Below are 8,494 nucleotides of genomic sequence, written 5' to 3'. Positions count from 1 at the left end.
AGAGTATTGCTACGGTGGCTGACGAATGAGGCGCCGACTGTGTACCGGCCATGAAGATAGCGGCCCGGTTTGGCAGATCAGGGGAGTCCGGAATACTGTTGCCCTCGGATCCTCCACCAATCCAGCCATCCTGGAGCTGATAAAGTGATTCGGTCTCTCCGGAAGACTCGTCGTCGGAACAGCCAACGGTTTCTCCATCGGACGCCGGTCCATCCTCGTATTCTGGTCCGTGGATGACGCCTACGAAAACATGCTTCGCCACGGGCTGAACCGGCGAAGGGCTTGCACGCTGAGCCTTCTCGATGATGTCGGTGCAGATGTTCGGCTCAGGGGCCGGTTCGCCAATCTTGCCGATGAAGACATGAATCCCACCAAAGCGGACCCGGTACCCGTATTCGATTGAATTGGCCTCGGGACCCCATCCCGCGTTGTCGATGTAGAGCTTGCCACGACGACTCTTCATCATCCAGCCCACAGCGTATCCCTTGAGTCCATCAAAGCTGCCCTTCAAGAACTCGAAACCATCGTGCGATAGCCCCACGGTGGGCGCCAACTGTCGTGGGTTTGTCACGGCAGATGTCCTTGTGAAAGGACTTAGTCATGGAGCCATCACAACGGGTTAGCTTGAAGGGGTTAAACCGGACAAGGAAACATGGGGAGTTTATACTAGTTCGGCCCCTTCGGTGAAGGTAAAAGCCTACATCTAGTTGTGATTGGTATTGCTAGGGTTTCGAAGGCCAGGGAGCGAATCCGCTTTGTCTAGCTTTTGAGTTGTTGTCTGTTGTCCCTAAACCGCTGCCGGGTCGTCCCTTTATATACATAGGTTGACGCCCGCCGGCTTACAGAGTCCCGGAGCCGGATCATAAACGTGTCTGGTTCGGTCTCTATCCTTCCTATCTTACAATGCAAGTTACATAACAAGGTCGGTTTACATCTACAGGCCTTAACTCGCCTCTGGGCCTTGGGCCTTCATAAAGCGCCATCATTCTTACGTCTTCACGGGCTTCTAGTCTTCATAAGGTTAATCCGGCTACCCCTGGCCGGTTTACGTCCAGTAGTAATATCCCCAACAAGTATGCTTGAATCTTTCCCTACGAGGAGGCCACAAGCCCTAGGGGCGCGCCCCACGGGAGGCGCCCCCTTAGGCTTGTGGGACCCTTGGAGACCTTCCAACCCTAACTCAACAACTATAAATTCTCAAATATTCCCCTTACATCAGGGGCACACAAAAAAATACTTTTTAGCCGCTGCAAGCTTCTGTTTTCGTGAGATCCCATCTTGGGGCCTTTTCCGGCACTCCGGCGGAGGGGGATTCGATCACGGAGGGCCTCCACACCAACCTTGCTACCCTTCCGATGAAGCGTGAGTAGTTTACCACGGACTTAAGGGTCCATAGCTAGTAGCTAGATGGCTTCTTCTCTCTCTTTGACCTTCAGTACATTGTTCGCCTCAATGTTCTTGGAGATCTATTCGATGTAATCTTCCTTTGCGCTACGTTTGTTGAGATTTGATAAATTGTGGATTTATGATTAGATTATCTATGAATATTATTTGAGTCTTTTATGAACTCTATATGCATGATTGAGATAGCTTAATATTTCTGTTTGATCTATCGATTTGGTTTGGCCTACTAGATTGATTTTTCTTGCAATGGGGGAGGTGCTTTGTGAGGGGTTCAATCTTGCGGTGTCCTCACCCAGTGACAGTAGGGGTAGCGAGGCACATATTGTATTGTTTCCATTAAGGATAAAAAGATGGGGTTTATATCATATTGCTTGAGTTTATCCCTCTACATCATGTCATCTTGCTTAAGGTGTTACTTTGTCTTATGAACTTAATACTCTCGATGCAGGCAGGAGTCAGTCGATGTGTGGAGTAATAGTAGTAGATGCAGGCAGGAGTCGGTCTACTTGTCACGGACGTGATGCCTATATTCATGATCATTGCCTTAGATATCGACATAACTTTGCACTTTTCTATCAATGGCTCAACAGTAATTTGTTTACCCATTGTATGTTTTCTTCAAGAGAGAAGCCTCTAGTGAAACCTATGGCCCCCAGGTCTATTTTCCATCATATATTTTTCAGATCTATAAAACTAAAAACCAAAAAATACCTTGCTGCAACTTATTTATATTTACTTTGTTTTGCCTTTTACTTATCTTTTAGATCTATCTCTATTAGATCTCACTCTTGCAAGTGACCATGAAGGGATTGACAACCCCTTTTTCGCGTTGAGTGCAAGTGTTTGTTAGTTTGTGTAGGTGCATATATTGGGGACTTGCTTGTGCCTCCTACTGGATTGATACCTTGGTAACTGAGGGAAATACTTATCTCTACTTTGCTGCATCACCCTTTCCTCTTCAAGGGAATAATCAATGGCAAGCTCAAGAAGTAGCAGTTCTAAGACATTTCCGTGCCATAGTTTTCTAGTTCCTTCATCATAACAATTGTGACGGAATGCCGCTAAGGCCACCCCAACTGGGCAATCTGGGATTTTGTTCTTTACAAACAAGAATCGCATCCAGAACTGCCGGACTGTTTCTTTTTTCTTTTGTACAATGAGAGCTAGATTCCAGATGTTAAACCCTTGAGTCATAGGGGAAATAAGTGACATGTGGGTGGGTGGAAGATGAAATGTTATTCCAAAACGATCTGACGTCGACCTCGGGATCGCTTGTGCGGCCTGGCTATTCTAGCCATCGTTGTAAGTCATCAAACCCGAGCTCCAGCCTTGGTTCGATGAAATGTAACTTTCATCCCCTAGCTGGTGCGAAACCGGCATTTGGGCGATGCTCCTATGTGGCTCCTCGGCCAGATCTAATGTCATGGCAGAGGAAGCACCCATAGGGTTTAGGTTGTCGAGATCGGTGTCCCGACAAGGAGCCGGAGCTTCAGGCTTATCCGGCGTTTCAATCGAACCGAGGTTTAGGGCTCCGGCATAAAAACTACACTAGAGCAGATCTGGTCATTGAACGATGATGCCATCAAACCGCTTTGACCACACAACGAGACCTGCATGGGCCACCAATGTCGGAGTTAAATCTGACAGATCTCCATTAAGGGGTCCCGAGCTAGTGATCTTAGCTTGATGGTAACATGACAAAGAGGGACATGATGTTTTACCAAGGTTCAGGCCTTCTCGAAGAGGTAAAACCCTACATCCTGATTCTATTGTATTGATTTTGGGTGGAGTATAAAGTACATGATGATCTACCTCGAGATCATCTGTGAATGAATCTTACTTGACCCCATGGACTAAACCCCTCGGCTTATGTTGGCACCGGGGGTATCTAGTGTTACATGTAGGTCGGTTACATCAAGGGATAAGCATGTCGATGATTCAAACATTTCTTGAAGTGTACCCCAAGTCTTCGAAGGATTACATCTTGAGTACGCCGTGGGTCAAGGCAAACACAACCCATTCTTCGGTCGTCTTGGGGTCCTCGGCCCAGCCCATGCCTGGTAGGCCGATGTGCTTAGTCCCCTAGTCCAGGACACTGTCACCCGCGTCCTCTTTGGACCAGCATGAATGAGGCGCGTAGAGCGGAGGTGCGTTCATGCGGGAGAGCGCATTATATATTTTTTGGTGAAAACAGTTCGTCGGACGCGTACGTGGTGGTGATCCGGACGCCCGCAAAGCCCACTTTGTGTTTGGTTTGCGAAATTTTGGTCTACTGAATGCATAAACAGATAGTTAGGGGTACTGTGTTGGTGGCGGAGTGCGTCTGGAAAACTCAGTCCATTCCCATATGTTTGCGAGTGGCTTGAGCGTCCGAAATGCATTCGAGATGCCCTTACATTTTTTCAATAGAGATGGAGAAGTATAAAATACTACTCCCTCCATCCGACAATGTAGTGCATACTTTAAAAAAAATCAAACTTCGTAAAGTTTGACCAATTTTATAGACAAAACTATTTATATCTACAATATCAAATGTATAAAATATGAAACTACATTCTAGATGTAAATATCTTCTTTATAAATGCGGTCAAAATTTGCAACGTTTGACTTAATATATGCACTATATTCCGTTCTAAGAACGACTGCATTCTGCTTCTCAGCCAGAGGCTGGTCATATTGGGAGAAACTTAACAAGTAACACATCGCATAGGGCATCTAAGGAGCTGCATTGCAACCTAGGTGCGTGAAGATTGGACAGAGAATATTAAATGAAAAACCAATGACAATAATGACTCCAATTTGCTCATATTGGAAAATCGGGAGAAGCCGCTAGTGTAATGATCACGTTGAAATGCTAAATTTTCATTAGACGCCTTATGCATTTAGGGCCTCTTTGATTCGTAGGATTTTGAAAACGTAGGAATAGGAAAAGTGTAGGGTTGGAGTGGCATGCCTATTTGAATCCTATAGAATTAGCAATGATTGTTTGATGCCACGGGAAAAACAAAGGAATTGTAAAAAGAGGTTGGAGTGGATGTTAAATTTCCTATAAAATGTAGTACAAAAGATTCCATAGAAAAAATTCCTATGGGATCCAATCCTATGAATCAAAGGACCAATATAGAAAAAAATCCTAAGGATTTCAATCCTCCAGAAATCCTATAAAATTCCTTTGAATCAAAGAAGCCCTATGAAGGGAGTAAGCGCATCTACAACAGGAGGCCTCAAACCATCCCTCATGTGCCTGCGGACAGGAGAGAGAAGGAAAAACGTGACCCGACGTGACCTCTCATATCATCCCTATATGCCCGGGCTGCCCGCGAACCCTCATATCAAACACAATAAGCTACGCGCAAGGGGCGCCCTCCCGCTCTAGCCACGTCATTCCCATTTTTAGTGTGCAACGTCGAGGGAGAGAAGCAAAGCTGGTTTTCTCAAAAGAAAAAAAACATCGAAGGACAGAAATAAAAAGGGGGAAATGTGTGGATTCGGCAGGGGCTCTTGTAATCTCTCACACCTAACCTCATATCTCCTTTTGCCTTCCCACTTCCCAAGCTAGGGTTGCAGCCGCCGCCACCCCATCGCTCCACCGGCACGGGCCGCCGAAGGAAGGCCGGCTTCTCCCACGGATCTTCTCCTCTTCCTCGTAGCAAGGCATGGCCCTGCTCTTCCCCATGACGCTGATGACAAGGCGGACGGTGCCGCGAGCTCTCCTCCCTAGGAAGCCGCGGGAGGACGAGGTCAAGCCAGACCTGGTCGACATGCCCCCTGCCACACCTCCCTGGAGCCCGCATCCTGTCGCCGCTGCTGGCTGAGGTGGTTAGGTCGAGAGCATGCCCGCCGATGATGGTACTTCATTTATTCTGTTTTAGAACAATAAACGTCATAATTACTGAAATCTTATAGTGGTACCATGGCACAAGTTATATAATCTGTTTCTGCATTTAGGGTCTCTAGGAAAAATTTGGAATGTTTCTTTCATCTTTGTTAGCTTGATCTGCTGATTGACAGTCTCATTATTTATGCCTTTCAGTTGTGGAGTTCAGGAATACTGGGTTGGAGAGATCAGAGCCACTGAAGAAAGATCTAGAATGGTTCATGGAACAGGACCACACCATTCCAGAACCATCTGCCGCTGGTACTGCATGTGCCTCCTACCTGGAAGAGTTGTGTGAGAAGGACCCCCAAGCATTTATCTGTCACTTCTATAATGTGTACTTTGCTCATACTGCTGGAGGGCGAATGATTGGCAAAAAGGTATGTCTTTGCATAAAATAGACTTGTATCAGAACTTTCATCTGAGTCAAATGGTGTGTGCTTGAATGACTCCACATATTTTTGTAAAGCATGTGTTGGCTCTGGTTCTTACAACTCATTCTTCTGGTTCGGCTGATTGAAATTCCAATAGGAGGTAGAAGCGTGGTATTATTGTGTATACTTTGTTGAGGAGTATATATCACATTATATACACATCTACTTCTATATCTGGGACTGCTATGTAGATATAACTTTATAATCATCCTATAGCTATCCATTTTGGTTTGGACCTTGAATCCTGGTTTTGTACTTTCGAAATCATAGCATCATGTTATCCCATAATCTGTTCGTGTCGCGTGAGTGTTTGTTTCTCCATGAATTGATATCCTTTAATTGAGTAATCATGCCGTCTCTTCATTTCAGGTTGTTGAGAAGATTCTGAACAAGAAAGAGCTGGAGTTCTACAAGTGGGAAAGTACCATGTGCCAACTGCTGTAGAATGTCCGCACCACACTAAACCAAGTTGCTTTTGTAAGTCCAAGAGTTTTGATTTTCATGCTCTTATTCTTGGCTACTCATTTATCCTCCCACGGATTGGTCTTAACCTGCTTACATTCGCTATCAGAGCTGGTCTCGGGAAGAGAAGGACCACTGCCTGGAGGAGACCTAGAAGTCGTTCGCCTATTCAGGAGATCTCCTACCCCAGATATAAGTCATGCGTGCATTTTCTTCATTGGTCTACTAAAATAAAATGTTCTTTCTACTAGGCACACGGGCTCTGAGTAGTGGCATAAAGCAAAATTAGTCATTTGCTATTATTAATACACTGTAAACTTTGCAACAGAATGTATTAAGTAGGAAGAAATTCATTTGTGTACTCATAATGTGACGGTTTAACTAAGTTTCTCTTTGGTTGTTTGAAGTGGATCATGTGAGTCTTTGCTTAATGGATCAGGGAAAGTTTTTTTCTCCTGATAAGATTATTGCACTCACCAGTTGAGTACTCAGGTATTTGTTCTCATCTTTATGATGATGGTAATGAACTTTTAGGGCATGCCGTATTTTCCAGTTATTTTAGCTTCTTATAGTATGTTGGCCGACTCTTACTCCCTTAAGATATTTCTCTTCCTTGATTTGGCTAGAAGTTCTACTCGCAAAAGTGAAAGACTATCAGTTGAACTTTGATGGCCGCAGTCACGATTACTCTTTGTGCAATTTAATTAGGTTTAACAAAAAAATCATTTATTGTTGCTAGATAATAGTTGCTAAATTTCAATCACCCAATGAAAATGGTGCAATAGAGCCTAAATAGTTGCTAGATAATACATGAAATTTGCCTCAAAAAAATTAATTAGGTTTCTGAATTTGGTCAGATTCTCTACAGGTTTAGGCACTTCATTGTTGGTGACGCAATTTTTTGCACTGCTGCTAATTGTACTATATGTTATTCATTAGGAGGGATATTGGCATAGGGATAACACATAATAAAATGAGAATCATCATCACTCTCATATATACTCCCTCTGTAAAATATTATAAGAGCATTTAGATCACTAAAATATTGATCTAAACACTCTTATATTAGTTTACAGAGGGAGTACATTACTATGTCCTTTTTGTTTCCATTGAAACCTATTATGTTTACTTGATTCATTTCGAGACAATCTTCTCGGATTTTTGGTGATACACAATGAACAACACATTTGAATGGGAGACATTGAGGGTGTGTTTGGTTCAAGAACCAAGTGGAATGGAATTTCATATTTCCATTCCACGGGAATGGGTTGGTTCCGTTCCTGTGTTTGGCTATGGGTATTAGATGGAATGGAATGGTTACGTTCCGGTGTTTGGTTCCACAGTTGGAATGGAGTAATTTTCCGCAACAATATGAATAGTTTAACTCTTTGTATTTTCAGGAACATAATATTCAAATTTTGAGAAAACATTTGAATTTTATTTGCAACACGCACAGTTTATAAATACATTCAAGCATATATCAAACATAAATTCACACTATTTTGTAGTATTTAACAAGTTACATATATAGGTAGAAATTCCAACATACACATCAAGCAAAAATAATGAAAGACTAGGTGTCTAGTTGCTGTACTAATGAAGCTCTCTGTGCCGGCCGGAGCAGGAATAGGTGTCTGGTTGGTGGTGGGAGGAGATAACCAGCGGAAGAGAGGGGACAACATCGGGGGAAATGTGAGAGACGGGAGGCGTTCCGCCACCGATTCGGAGGTACTAGCGCGTTCCGGATCTAGGAGGAATATGCCATTCCAGAGAACGAGTGAGTTCCGATTCCTCGACCCAACCAAACAGGAGAACGACCTCTAGGGACGAGATGGGCCCGTTTCCACCTGGTGACACAAACCAAATACATCCTGAGTGGACGAATTCAACGATTAGTGAGTTTACAGGCCAGTCCTGTCTCCCTCCACCCCACCAAATTTGATTCTCATGTTTTTTTCTCGCCTGATATTAATTCTCGATATTCTCCCTGCCTATTTTGTTTCATTCTTGTTCCCAGTGTTCTTACTTCTACTCCCTCCGTTCATAAATAAGTGACGGAGGGACTATATATGTTCCTTGCTGATGTAACAGATTAGTTGGTTTTGATCAAAATCAAATGGGATTCATCTAGGTTTGAGAGCCGACGGACGTGGCGGCTGCTGCGGCTGGTGGTGCTTTGTGTGTGCATGGGGTAGCGCGGTCCTCCTGCTCGTCAAGACACTACAACACAGCAGCGTCGACCTCGACGGCAAGTGCAGCCACTGGCTGCACTACGGCGTGCAAGAATTCTATGTCAACGAGATATCAGCGTTCCGCT

At 44.2% G+C, this 8,494-nt stretch overlaps 1 pseudogene; it reads left to right on the top strand.

The window, feature by feature from the left end:
- Positions 1–5,237: 5,237 nt before the first annotated feature.
- LOC125532795 lies at positions 5,238–7,106 on the top strand (annotated as a pseudogene).
- Positions 7,107–8,494: the final 1,388 nt, after the last annotated feature.

The sequence above is a fragment of the Triticum urartu genome, chromosome 1 (genome assembly GCF_003073215.2).
Source record: "Triticum urartu cultivar G1812 chromosome 1, Tu2.1, whole genome shotgun sequence".
Lineage (NCBI taxonomy): Eukaryota > Viridiplantae > Streptophyta > Magnoliopsida > Poales > Poaceae > Triticum > Triticum urartu.
The sequence above is the reverse complement of the archived record's forward strand: the minus strand, read 5'-3'. Positions and strand labels throughout refer to the sequence as shown.